Genomic DNA, 15713 nt, shown 5'->3' on the forward strand with positions numbered 1-15713 from the left:
GAAACAAGCCGACCTGAACGATCAGAACTCAGCTCACAACTCAGAACTCCGAACTCACTACAGTTGGCAAAGCAGCTTGAAGAACTGTACTAAGTTTTTGTGACAGGTTTAGCACCAAGCTGGCCACATATTATGAATTCAGTAAGTACCTCCTTCACAGAGAAAGGTAGTAAACGAGGAGTTTACTGTAAATATTTTTGAAAGCTAGAACAGCATGCTCTGAGGTGCACCCCCTTGCCCTGATTCGGAACATTGTGATTTTGGCATAGCTTAACCACGGACAATCCGAGTTATATTAGACAAATGCACAAAATGTTTGCAACAGTACTTTATCTGTAAAATACTGGTAATAATAGAACCTACTTCAGAGAGGACTTGGGTATTAAATGAGTAAATATGAAATGTAACTAGAACATGGTTTGGCACATAACACTCGACACACTTGTTATTTTTTATTTTTTTTAAAGACTTTATTTATTTATTTGACAGAGAGGGAGAGATAGAGAGAAATCACAAGGCAGAGAGGCAGGCATAGAGAGGGGGAAGCAGACTCCCCACCAAGCAGAGAGCCCGATGTGGGGCTCAATCCCAGGACTCTGAGATCATGACCTGGGCCGAAGGCAGAGGCTTAAGCCACTGAGCCACCCAGATGCCCCAAGTTACTTTTTATTATTACTCTTATAACTTTAAATCTTATGGAGAGAATGAGATCTTATTTGTGAAGGGATGGGGGACAAAATAATGATCTCATGTGGTTTTATATAATTTTATGCAAAACATATCAGTAATTAGAGGAGATTGAGATTTTTCTCCTTGAATTATTCAAATAAACAACTTAAGAAAACTGAAATTTTGCTTCATATTCCATACTAATGTTCTAGTATTCTTAAATATACCCGCTGTGTAGTATATCCTTGTTTCACCAAGTTTAGGATGAAAGATGGTGTATTGTGTACATGGTAGGTAGGCAGTAATGTTTGGGAGAAGGATGAATGGAGAAATGCTCGAATAAATGGAATTAAATGTAAAAGTTTCTTTCAATTATGTCAGTAAAGTGGAGTCAATATAAAAACTATCAAATTTCCATCAAACAGTAAGCCCTAAAATTGAACTAAATCTCAGGGCTGCATCAAAATAAGCTTTTGCAGAGCAAAGAAAACTATCAACAAAACAAAAGGCAACATGCCAAAAGGAGGAAGATATTTACAAATGTTATATCTGATATGTGGTTAATATCCAAAATATATAAAAAAACTCCTACAACTCGACACCAAAAAATATAAACAATCTAGTTAAAAAATTGGCAGAGAACCCAAATAGGTTCAAATAACTTTCAAAGAAAACATACAGATGACCAACAGACACATTAAAAAAAAATGCTCAATATCACTAATCATAAGGGAAATGCAAATCAAAACCACAATGAGATATCATGTCATACCTGTCAGAATGGCTGAAGTCAAAAAGACAAATAATAGGTGTGGGTGAAGATGTGAAGGAAAAGGACCCTCCTGCCCTGTTGGAGAGAATGTGAATTGATGAAGTTACTGTGGAAAAGAGTCTGAAGGTTCCTCTAAAAACAGAAATACCATATGATTCAATAATTTCACCACTGGATATTTACACAAAGAAAACAAAAACACTAATTTAAAAAGACAGATGCACCCCTACATTTATTGCAGCTTTAGTTATAATAGTGAAGATATGGAAACCACTTAAGTTTCCATGGATAGAGAAGATGTCACACACACACACACACACACACACACACACACACACACACACACTGAAATACTATGCAACCATAAGAAAGGATGAGATCATGCCATTTGTGACAACATACATGGACCTAGAGGGAATTATGCTAAGTAATGTCTGAAGTAAGTCTGTAAGTAAAGTCTGAAGTAAGTCAGACTGAGGACAAATACTACATGATTTCAGTCATATGTGGAATTTAAAAAATGAACAAATAAACAAAAAGTAGAATCAGACATGTAAATACAGAGAACATCTCTCAGAAGGAAGGGAGATGAAGGGATGGGTGAAAGGTGAGGGGGAGATACGGGCTTCCAGTTATGGAATGAATAGATCACAGGACTAAAAGGCACAGCACAGGGCCTACAGTGACTGATATTGTAATGGTATTGTATGGTGACAGATGAAAGCTACACTTGGGGTGAGCATAGCTTAACAAAGAGAGAACTTGATTAATTATACTGTACACCTGAAACTAATTTAACATTGTGTGTCAACTATACCTAAATTAAATATTTTTAAAAAGGAAAAGAAAAAATTATTTCAATATATTTTCATTTGGCTTTTTAAAAAATTAGGTTTTCTGCATTTATTTTATTATTGGCATGTAATTAACAACAGAGCTATATTAATTTCATGTGTACAATATAATGATTCAAATATTCTATTTGAATACTACTCATTAATTATAATTATTAGTGTACACTTAACCCCCTTTCTCTATTTCATCCATTCCCCCACCCTACATTTATTTTAAGCATTTGTCCATTCTGAACGAAAGGTTATTTTCCCCAAATTTTATAAAATGAAAACCCATATTGTAAGGAGGTTTTTAGGGACTAGATCATAAAAGAGAATTAGAATGTGTTTGAATATCACAATTCAACTTTTTGGACTTATAGTAGTTACTGTACCAATGTAATCATCTTGTTAGATAAAGCACTTATCATAGGCATTACTATCATGTTCATAAAACTTTTTCTTTTCCAGGGGTCTGTCAACTTTTGAGTTGTTTTCTGGTGGCAGTTTTCATTTGTGTTTTGATTTTTAATATTGATAATTGTCTTTCTCCTGGCACTTACACAGACCTCAATAGTCGTTTATTTAATGGATGAAATACACAATTAAATTTGATGACATTGACTGTGTTAGTATCAAATACCACTCCCTTCTTTTGTTTTTGTACTAACACAGAGCTGGGAGACACAGCATACTATAATCAGTAGAACATCTGAGGAGGCGTGTCCCATGAGTAGTGTATCAGTAGAAATGGTGAGTGCACTATGAGTGTGAAAAACAAAATTCGTCCTCTCCTCCTTAAGTTGCTGACATTCTCTTCCGTGGTAGCATGTCCCTAGATGAACTGTCTTACTCATGAGAGTCCTCATCTGCTTGATACCTTCACCTCTAGCCATACCAATTGGCCTGTTAATCCATGCCTAAACCAGTAGCCACTGGATTTGACAATGCTGCTTCCTCTACTTTCTTTTATTTTGTTTTAAAGATTTTATTTGTTTATTTGAAAGAGAGAGATCGCAAGTAGGCAGAGAGGCAGGCAGAGAGAGAAGGGGAAGCAGGCTCCCTGCTGAGCAGAGAGCCCGATGTGGGGCTCGATCCCAGAACCCTGAGACCATGACCTGAGCTGAAGGCAGAGGCTTAACCCACTGAGCTACCCAGGCACCCCGCTTCCTCTACTTTTAATGAGATCTTGCTTCTTCTTGACTCCTATACTTCTTCAAAGCACATTACAAAGACTCCTTCATGGAATACGTGATGACTTGAACAAAAAGCAACTAGCACCACCTTTGAACTCTTAGAATATTTAGCATGTCTTTTAACAAATTAGACATCTCATGTAGCAAAGTTGATGTTGTTTGTGTTTGCAGGTATTTATTCCTTTCTCAACTGTGAAATCCTAGGACAGGGATGGCTCCTGTTGGACACTGTGAGATACATAGGTGGATAAATACACTTATTGAATATGTTAAATATGGGAAACTATTTGCAACCCTGATAGAATTTACCTGTGCTTCCCAAATTAAGATTTCATTGAAGTTTTCTATTTCTTAAAGTCTGTGTAGAGTTAATGAACTTCAAGTTTAGCTAATGGATTTCAGTGCTATGGAACATCATACTTTATTCTCTCCAACTGCCCAGTACTCCTAAAGGAATGTAAGTGAGGATTTTCAGTGGTTAACTCAATTGCACATAAGTGGCATTGCAAGTTAAACAATGTAGACATTAGTAAAGAAACAAACTTGGCCCCCCTTGTCATGGAATGGAGATGCCGGGAAAAGGAGCATACAGTTGTTGAGAAATGTCATGCAGGATGAGGACAGGCAACCAAGAAAGCACACAGCAGCTAACATTGACTTGGGACAAAAACGAGACTTCTCTGAGGAAGAAATGGACATTCTACTTGAGATTCAAAGAATGACTAAGAGTCAAGTAGGAAAAGGCAAAGGGTGAAAGACAACCCATTTTTTATTGTGGAATTGTAATTAAATAAGAGCCTGTACTGTGAGAAGTTATTCTTTTTCATCAAGACAGAACATAGTCCAACACATTTTGACAGATTTTCCCCACTGCCATAGCAATATTCATAGCAGATTAGCAATATAGAGTGGTTTTCAATAAAATGTCAACACTTCTCATTACGGTGTATTTAACAATGAAATCTCACTCAAGAAAAATATTGTGACTTAGATCTCTAAGGTAAATATTATGAAATGAGAACTAATGCTGGTTGTTGAGTGAAAGTACATCAGCATCATATTCTTATTCTGCTAACAGTCTTCGTTAGAACTGCTATAACAATCAATTTACATTCTTAGGTATTGAAGAATAACTGTTAGTTTTCATCAGCATTTCTACATGATAATTTGGTTATGATGACATCATCTTTTGTATCACTGGGAAAAATGTGAAAGCCCCATCCTAATAATAAAAAAATCAGGAAAAAATAATTAATTTCCAGTATTTTACTTTGTTAAAATTCCTCTGAGGAGGGAAAGAGGAAAGGAAAGAAACTTGTTTTAAAAGAGGCCCATATTAATAATTTAAATAATTTTTACAAGTGCATAATATGGCACGTGATTAAACCAAAATGCATATGATAAAAATGAGGGCTTCCTTTTATGCTTCACTCAACTGAAACAATTGCTGAGAATGTTATTAAAATAATAAAGGGGCATATAAATAAAATTGAATATTATAAATCACATTTCTCTGAGAACTAGAAACTATAGCTTAAAATAAGCAATTACAATGGATGGAGTTTAAATGACAGCAGGACTTTCGATATTATCCTACGGGCCCCTGTGTCCTTAGATAATGTCTGTAGGGTAATGTCTGCCCAGGAGAGAAGCTGCTGGATCATAGGGTGTTTGTGTGCTCAAATTCACTAGGAAACATTCTCCAAAGTTGTTGTATTTTATGTTTTATACACACCCTCCAGCTGTGTATAAAAGTTTGCTTTGTGGAGTGCCTGGGTGGTTCAGTCGGTTAACTGCCCAACTCCTGATTTTGGCTCAGGTCATGATCTCAGCATCATGAATCAAGCCCTGCCCTGAGCATGGATCTGCTTACGATTCTCCCTCTCCCTCTCCCTCTGCCTCGCCCCCCTCATTCTCTCTCTCTCTCTCAAAAAAAAACTATTTCTTCATACTCTTTCCAACACCAAAATTGTCCAATTTTGCTATTTTTGTCAATCTTGATGTAAAATGTGATCTCAATCTGTTGTTAAAATGCATCAACTGGAGTACTAATAAATATGTTTTTTAAATATGTGTATTGGCTACAGATATTTCTTCTTGTTTGAAATTACTCTTCTTGAACCATGTCCTTGATGCAAAGAATTTTTCTTATTGATTTGTAGTTTTTTAAAAATAAATTCAAATCATTAAACTTTTAAACATCCATAACATTATATGTGTTGCAAATACAGTCTTGGTGTCTGTCTTATTTTATTACTTTCTGCATATTTTGATACTAAAGAAGATTTTTACTTTTAATATGCTTTATTTTTTCAATCTTGTACTTTGATCAACTTTGCTTATTGTGTTCTATTGAAAAAAATCTCTCCCTATGTAACTACCAAGCGATTTTTCTATGTATTCTTCTAAAATGTGTATAACTTAGCTTTTCACATTTTTTTTACTCCATCTTTAATTTTGAGTATAGCATGAGGTAGAGATTTATTTTTTTATTTTTATTTTTAATATAGAGAGCCAATGGCTCATCTCAATTTACTGGAAAACCCATCCTTTGGCCACATAAGAAATTCTACTCCCTCATATATATATTAAGTTTCCAGATATATGTGGTCTGTTTCCCCCTTAACCCCCAGTTCACCCACTAAAGTATCACCATTTTATTTTCAACATTATGGGGAAAGAGGTGTTTTCTCTTTCACCTCTCATGAAGGATCTATAGCTTTTTCTCATGAGCCCACACATTCAGACTACCAAGCCATTCAGGTTATAGTCTCCCACCATCAGTGAATGTGCTCAGAACAGTACCACATTCTGCTGTCAGTTTATCCCACCAAGTCATACTCTGTGCCTCCAATTATTTTTTTAATCTCCATCCAAGTTTTAAAAATACAAGCTTTTAAATTTTAGATTTTCTTGGAAGATGTTTTCCCACAAAGAATACAAAATTGTCAAGAACAGCCACTCATTCCTTAAGTGTTGACTTTGTAAATAAATGTTAATTCTTTAGCTGCTAGTTATGACAGGGATTATGGCAGCATATTAAACTAACACTCCTATCTTATTTGAGAAGAATATCATGGCTCATCACTACATGGGGATAACATGAGATAAAAACAAACGTTAATCATTAAAGTACTTAGCCTCTTTCTAAGGACAAAATTTGAGGAATTTGCTAAATGGTCGCTGTGACACATAATGTTTTTAATAATAATATTTTTGGGACTATAGTAGCCTTAGAGAAACATGAGAAATCTCTCCTAAGTTTTGCTTATAAACTTTTGAAATAATGATTGATGGCCATAAAGAAGTTATTATATGATTAATAAACAAAAGGATGGCTTTAGGGATTATTTTTCAAATGATATAGAAAAAAATCTTTATTTTCCATTAAAAAAAGATATAGTACAGACCAATCATTTATGAAAAGGCCTGAATATTTCACCAAACACATGAGTGTCCTCATTTAAACCCTTATGATGTACACTTTTTATCAGCTATCCTGCCTCACTGCCTCCAGTCTTGTGTTGTTGTAACATATCAGTGATCTTTCAAATGGACAAACCTGACCAGGTCACTTATGGTTCATATCTCAGTGTGGCTACTCCTATGGCTCCCTCCTTCCAGACAAGCCAGGTTGGGAACATAACAGAGCTGCTCATTGAATGGCCCTGAAACTATTATCCTTAAACTTTCTCATGCATGAAGAACAATTGTCATGTTTGCCAACAGTGTAGAAACTCAGGTCCAACTCCCAGAAAATACCATTTGGAAGGTGGGACGTAGAGATAGGAATCTGCCTATTCTCAAGTCGAATAAGACTACAGAATCTGAATCCATTTTCTTTTAAACATCATACCATGGAATTTCTTGGCCAATGGAAGCCCATAATCCCAAAACAGCAAGTTGTCCTATAGGATAATTATATACTATCCAGATAAGCAACTTACCTGGGCCTCTCCCAGTCAAAAATTTTGACTAAAATTCCTTACCGTGTTCTAAGAGATTCCTTACAATATAAGACATTTCCTGCTATTTTTCTTTTCCATCCTTCCTACCATCTTCTTATCCTTTCCTGTTCCTAGAATGGAAATTTTTTAGTCACAATTTTTTAGTCTTTGAATATCCTTTTGCTGTCTTAAACCCATCTGAGTGACTCATTTCCATATTTCAGGTAAAAAGTCAGCATTTCATCATCTGTTCTTGGAGGTCAACTTTCCTTCATTGGGCAGAGTAAAATTATCTTTCAACTAATCATACTATATTGTATTCTCAATGTCTATTTGCTTATCTCCCTCAGGCATGATAAAGTACTAAAAATTCATTTATGAATATTGTTATTATTATTATCATTAAGATCAACAAAATGTCTGGCATAGAGGATGGCCTTAATAAATATTTGTTAAATTAATTATGGCCCAAATATTATCTCTGCTCACCTTGCTTGTTTTCAGATCTAGATAATGTTGAAGTATATTGGCTTTCCCAAAATTTCTGTCCATTTCCTGGAATTTTATAATTTCAAAGACTGATCTGTCTCAGACTTCATGCCTGAGATGAATTAGTTATTTCTTTCCTTATTCTTCAACATGAGATGTTCCCATTTTATCCCATCAACACAGATGTAGACTCACTCTCTTTCATTGATTTATGTACACATAAAACACACAGACATACATGCATACACACACACACACACACACACACACATCCCTAAAACACCTGCCTATCAAGCATATGACTATCAGGCTTTGCTAAGTATTTGGGAAATATACGGAATTACATTAAATAACTCCCAACAAACTGATAGTCTCATATAGCATTCCTATTCCCAAAAGTGACCTCTGTGGAACTCTGGTTGTAATCATCATCTAGGGTCTTCTGTTTTCTCTCCATCATACTGGATCACCTCTCTTTCAATACTTCTATATCTTTTCCCTTGCATCACCTCTTGCAAGTGTCCAAAGAATGCATCTTATTCTAATCAGCTAGCTCTAATCCTTACATTCAAACCCAACTTATTGCAACTTTCACATACTAATGTTTACAATAATATTACATATATGCTATAGTTGAATGTTGGTGTCCCCTCAAAATTCATACAATGAGGGACACCTGGGCATCACAGTTGGGTGAGTATCCTACTCTTAGTCTCGGTTCAGGTCGTGATCTCAGGGTCGTGACATCAAACCCTGCATGGGGTACTGTGCTCAGCATGGAGTCTGCTTAAGTTTCTCCCTCTCCCTCTGTCCTTCCCTGCCCCCATCATGTTCTCTCTCTCTCTCTTTCTCTCTCTTAAGTAAATAAATAAACATTTAAAAAATTCATTCATAGTGTTAGGAGGTAGGACCTTCAAGAAGTGCTTAGGTCATGGGAGTGGAACCTGCATGAGTACGATTAGGGCCTTATAAAAAAAGATGTCAAAGACATGGATAGACCTTTCCACTATTTGAGGATATAGAAAGGAAGTGCCAGCCATGAAGCAGGGAGAAGGCTTTCGCCAGAACCCCATACTGGCACCTTAATCTTGGACTTCCCGACTTCCTGAATTGTAAGAAGTACTTTTTTGTTACTGCAGCCCAAACAGACAAAGACAACATATTTTGCATATATACTAATATTCCAGCACTATTCTAAGGATAGTAACATGCAACAATTACGTGTTTCTCATGAAAATCTTCTGTCATAGTCTCTTACATTCCCATCTTACAGAAAGAAACCAAGTTACCTGCTCCAGGGCACACAATGACAAGTGGCAGAGTTTAGACTTGAAGCCAGGCTTCATTCCCTTGCTGACTTACTCCCCTATTCCACTATGTTCCTAGAGTGATGTTACTGGGGCCCCTGCCATGTAACGTCCCCTGTCCATGTGATATGTTGGAATTCTGACAGCCAGGCCTGCTGGAGCCCACCAGGATTGTCCCCTCCTCATTTGCTGACTTACTACTATAAGTAATCATCCCATAAAAGTCCTGGTTCCTTATTGTTCCCCCAGTCTTAGCCCTTTTAAGTAACAGCCCTGAACTTGGTGTCTTTGTCTTTTGCCTTCATAGCTGCTGGCCAGACTTTTGTTCTGTCATTATCCTTTGTGCTTTTGAGTCTCTGTAATGTTATGATCCCTGAGAAGTTTGCCTGGTCTGGAGGGCTGAATAACTCATAACCTCCTCGTAAGGATTCACTACCTTATTCCACTTTTGAGATCTCTTCTCTTTACCTCCAACTTGAGATTTTTGATACAGTCTAAACAACAACTGAGGCTTGAGGGCCAAATTCTGGGCATTATCCGGGTCTGGCTTACAGTGTAAGTGTATATTTGACACGGTGACAACAGATTCTACTATCCCACTAGCCGCTCCTTGTGGAGTGTGTCAGCACTCCACTCTCTGATCCTTCTGACTCTACAGAATCCCCACTAACATACGAGTTCTTCTTATATTTATTGTCAAAGAGAACCATCTGTATTCTCTTTCCCTTCCTAGATGTTCTACAGCTGAACATCACATTAACTTTAATCTTGTGCAATTAAATATGTCTTCCCTCTGAAGGGTTGATATTTCAATTCAAAAATTCACGAAACCCATATTGAGCTCACACTTTGGCAAAAGTCAACTTCAGCATATATTTCTCTTTTGAGAGCCACCATCAGACCTACTTCTCAGTCTTGGAACCTACAAATTTCCCTGATGTTTGTTCTCGTGAAAATAACCCGAAAATATCACATGTCCTTCTAACAACTTGACAGGAATGAGTGGCCTCTGGGAAACATTTAAGCAAAAGTTAACTACAGAGACACTAGAGAGGCAAAGTAAGAATTCAGAAGGAAAGTGACTTTAGAAGAACAACAGATGGGACAAGCAGCAGACACAGTGAAAAAGGAAGCCCCAAGAAAGACCTAGAGCACCCTGACCACAAAGAGAAGCAACCCTGACCACAAAGAACCCTCCCTGATTCAGTAAGTTGTCCAAGCCCAAAACTCCGGTCTTCTTAACCGATGAGAACTATCACCTGGCATTATTCTGGGAAGTAAACAGATGAATCAGAAATATCTGTGTATCCAGGCAAGAAAAGAGCAACATGGATAGCACAAAGTAATAGAATAAAAATTGTCCTTGATCACAAGGCTCACCTTGCAGAGTGCTCAAGAACACCTCTGCTGGAGCCGGTGGCCTGGATTCAAGTAATGTTCCATCACGTAGCACTTGTTTTATTTGGGGGCCAGTCACTTAAATCTCCCCAGTGTCAATTTCATCATCTGTAAAAGAGGGATAATCACAGTCTCTCTCTTTGAGGTTTGTTAGAGTTAAACTAGTTATCATTATAATCACTTTAGAACAGTGCCTGGTGTTCTATCATAATCACACACAGAAAAATGCAACATACGTTTCAAAAGCAGCTACATCCAGTTTATGGCCCATTCCTAGGACTAATGCCACATGTGTTTCACAGGATTGCTGGGAGAGGGGAAAAGGGACAACGTGATCTAAAAAATGAATGGAGCCTTTTGAAAACTAGGCAGATGTAGTAATGTTGCCTTAGAAAAGGGATTAAGCCATATCATATATTTCTTCCTTTTTTCTTCCCTGATATCACAGCTGGAACAAAGAAAATCCTATTGTGTGCTATTTTAAGTTGTACCTTTTTAAAGGAAAATTTAAAAGCCACATATGACTGAGACAGGAAGACCGCATATTTAAAAAAAATATACTTTTAAAGCCTAGAGGTTTTTCCCCCCCCACCTATTAAAGCAAAACCATTTTAAAGTATACTATTTTAAGGTAGCGTTTTACATAATAAATCCTGAACTGCTCCATTAAGGTTCTGTATGCTAAATAATCCTTCACTTTCCGTTACTCACACCAATCAGAGGTAGAAAAGCACATCTTCAACTCTATTTCCCTAACAGTGGGAGAGAAGCAATTGAAGCCTCAGTGATGTTTTCTATCACTTAGGAGATGAACTTTAATTGTTTCCAGGTTTCACATCACTTTCAATTTTATATGTAGCAAGAGTCACAAACAAGGTTAAATCTAGATAAAGTGAATCAGCTCATAATCTGAATTTAAAAAGAAAGTGAAAGACAAAATGCACCCTAGCTGTGTATATAACACTTTGTTTAAAAGATGGAAATTGTAAAAAAAAAAAAAATGCAGATTATCATAATAGTGGCTTTTACCCTTCTCCGTTTTCACTGAAGGTATAGAGGCTATATGAATTAATGGATTAGTGTATATACACGTAATTATCTAATCCTAGGGAAATAGGATAGAAAAAAAAAAATGAATCGGTTCTTCTAGGATTAAAGATTTAAAATTAAAATGCCTGCAACTAAATACACCGCTTTTTCAACTCATGAGAATCTCACCCCTACCAGAGCACCACAAGCACAGAATCCATACAGTTCAATGATAACGGCACATTGCACCATCAAATAGGAGAGCAGGCTGTTGCCCTAAGCGATAGTTACAGGAATTTTAGAAGTCTTTGTTGGCAACAATCGTCATAAACATAAAAATAGGGGAAAAAGCAGCTTCCAGAACGCTTACAGTAACTATACTGAAATACCATTACTTAGTGTATCTAGGAGTTTAATGCATTCCAGAGTCCTTCTTATTTTTATTTTATTTTATTCATTTTTTAAGTAGGCTCCATGCCCAGCATGGAGCGCAAAGCAGAAATTGAAATTGAGACCCTGTGATCATGACCTGAGCTGAGATCCAGAGTCCAATGAGCTTAACTGACTGAAACACCCAGGCACCCTCAGAGTCCTTTTTGTAAATAAATACAGTTCCCAGAAAGTGGTTATAACATCAACACTTAACAACTGAATGTTTGGTTAATACAGAAAGGGATATTAGAATCACACGTAAATGCAATATATGCATAAATTATATTTATAGAGGAGAGAAGTACATATGTATGTATTAAAAGGAGGATGTGATAAAAATCTCCCTTACTCTTATTTTCTGGGTAAACAAACTGAAATTCTTAGTGACTATGTTCTATCAAGAACATGGTGCAGGTCAGGAGCCTGGAATGTGTCTAACTCTCAGGGCCTCCAAATTCAGCTGAGAGATATCCAAGAATGAATTCACTGAATTTTCCCTCACATTTACAGCCTCCCAGAAGAATAAAGGAATGTTGAGCCTAGAATAGCCCTTAAATTGACCTTATCTCTCACCTAAGCAAACTGAGATCAGGAGCGGGTAAATAATTTGGCAAGCTCAAAATAGGGTGTGGATGGGGCGCCTGGGTGGCTCAGTGGGTTAAGCCGCTGCCTTCGGCTCAGGTCATGATCTCGGGGTCCTGGGATCGAGCCCCGCATTGGGCTCTCTGCTCGGCGGGGATCCTTCTTCCTCCTCTCTCTCTGCCTGCCTCTCTGCCTGCTTGTGATCTCTCTCTGTCAAATAAATAAATAAAATCTTAAAAAAAAAATAGGGTGTGGATGATATTTTGTTGTTGTAATTTAGTACTTAAGATTCTATGCCTCACACAACTGCTAACAAAAGAGGCATTGGAAGTACAGGTTGTTAAGAAAAAGAATCACATGCATATCAAGGTTGGTAGACTCCCTGAATGTTGAACTTAACTAAGAATTTTGCTTTAATTAAAAAAAAAAAAAACTTTGTAATAATATGGCAACAAAATTGTTCATTCTAAATATGCTCAAACATACCTTTGTCAAACAACCAGCTCAATTGTGGCCTACTGTGAAATGCTCAAAGCGCTACCATTCAACAAAGAACCAAATAGGCTGCCTTTTCTCATTCTCACTACAATTTCTTCTTAGGAATTAATCAGTGCAACTAGACCAAAAATTTTTTTAAAAATTAAAAAAAAAAAAAAGGTCTGGAAACATAGTGGTTAAGAATGAGGACTCTTGGAATCAGATAGATTCAGATGAAGGTCCTGGCTTCAGCTTTTACTAACTAGTATACTCCCATGAGCTGCTAACATCTCTGCACTGCAGCACCTTGTCTGTGAAATGGGGAGGTATTTACCTCAATTTGTGAAATTGAGACAAAAATAAAATGCATGCATGTTTATCATTACCATGACTACTATTTCAAATTATTTTAATTTTCACTACTAAAGAGGGAACAGGCAAAATCATTATTACCTCCTCCCTCTACCAAGAAAATGAAAGAATGGATAATAACACCTTTATTTATTCATTTTAATTTTTAATATTTTAATGCTCTTAATTTCATTTTTGTAGTTTCTGATTGCTATGTCTGCATGTTTGTAAAAAAACACTTAATTGAGCTACAATTGACATACAAAATGACGTACATAGCTAATGTATGCAATTTGATGAATTTGGAGATAAGTATATATCAGCACGACGAGGCCATAACCATATGTACAACAACCACAAGTTTTTTCCCATTTATTTATTTATTTATTTAAGATTTTATTTATTTATTTGAGAGAGAATGGGGATGGAAGAGAGATAGAGCATGAGAGCGGGGAGGGTCAGAGGGAGAAACAGACTCCCCACCAAACAAGGAGCCCAATGTGGGACTTGATCCTGGGACTCCAGGATCATGACCTGAGCCAAAGGCAGTCGCTTAACCCCTGAGCCACCCAGGTGCCTTATTATTTATCTATCTATCTATCTATCTATCTATTTACTGGTAAGAGCACTAGATGTAGATCTATTTACTGGTAAGAGCACCCCTCTGCTCAGCCTCCGATAACCACCATTCTGTTTCCTGCTTCTATGAGTTTAACAATTTTAGATTTCACATAAATGTGAGATCTTCAGTATTTGTCCTGTGTGTAGTCTATATCACCGAGCACGATGTTCTCCAGGCCCATCCATGTTGTAGCACATGACAGTTGTTCCTTCTTTTCTGAGCCAGAATGGCACTCCTTCGCGTATATACCACCTTTTCTTTATGCGTTCCACTGTTGACTGAGGTTGTTTATATATGTTGCCTATTGAGAATAACACTGCAGTGAACTTGGGAGTGTGCGTGTCTCTTCAGGGATCCCGATTTCAGTTTCTTTGGGATACAGATCCAGAAGTGGGATTACTGGATCAAACACCTTTGAAACAAACAAATACAGATTTTATCTTAAGATTTTGTTTATTTATTTGACAGAGAGAGACACAGTGAGAGAGGGAACAGAAGCAGGGGGAGTAGGAGAGGGGGAAGCAGCCTCCCCACTAAGCAGAGAGCAGGATACAGGCCTCCATCCCAGGACCCTGAGATCATGACCTGAGCCGAAGGAAGATGCTTAACAACTGAGCCACCCAGGAGCCCCACAAATACAGATTTTATCTGGGTCCTGGGCTGGTGGATCTCCATTTGCTGCCTTCCCCCAAGGTCTACTCATGGCGATTCTCTCGTCATGTGTGTGCTTGGGACTAACTCTGTGGATGCCATTACCTGAATTTCTCTGCCCTCCAGTTTCTGGCTGGAATTATCAACAGGAGGTGCTGGCAAGAGACTGGAAGGCCCAAGGGAAAAGAGGCCAGGATACATGCCCCACTCTCTCTGTTGTGTTTTCCTCGTAGCTGTAGCTGTAGTTATGCTTCTGAAAGGCAACCCTTTGTTCACAGCTCCAAGTGTTCTCCACACTTTTTATCCTCTTATCTCTTGAAGCTAAGTAAGTGGTGGTAATGACTGCTCAGGGCCCCTAGTGCTGAGTCCTTCATCATCCTTTTTGCTTCCCTTAACTCTGCTTACATTTTGATCACATCCTTCCGTCAAACTGTCCTCCCGACCACTTCAAGCGTGACTTCTCTTTTCTGCTGGAATTTTGAATGATAAATGATTGATCGCAAAATAAGTAGTCATATAAACAATAAGTTGTTTTTTAGAGAAATGTAATGGGGAAGACAGAGACAATGAACAGAAGCAATCAGGGATATATTTTCTTTTATAAGGACTTGCTTTTATAGAATAAAGGTGTATAAATATAAGAATTATTGTACAATGGTAGAGGAATAAAAGTTTTACTGAGGAACATGGTGGAAATCTAAAGCTCCTGGAAGGTTCTGTTCTGTGGTTTATCATCAGTGCTTTAGTATAAGGTCTCTCACATTGTAAACATGCAATAATTACTATTTTAACCAAATATTTAACTTTAAATAAGAACAGCATAGCACATCCCTGAATAATATGACTTAATGTTTGTGTTTGTGTAGAGGTTATTTTTGTGTGTGTACACAGATGTATTTTCCATAGATAGCTGCTGCAAAAATCTGTGACTGCATGTCACTTTTGTACAATGGGAATT

Source organism: Enhydra lutris, unplaced genomic scaffold (genome assembly GCF_002288905.1).
Source record: "Enhydra lutris kenyoni isolate GAN:26980312 unplaced genomic scaffold, ASM228890v2 scaffoldscaffold44, whole genome shotgun sequence".
NCBI lineage: Eukaryota > Metazoa > Chordata > Mammalia > Carnivora > Mustelidae > Enhydra > Enhydra lutris.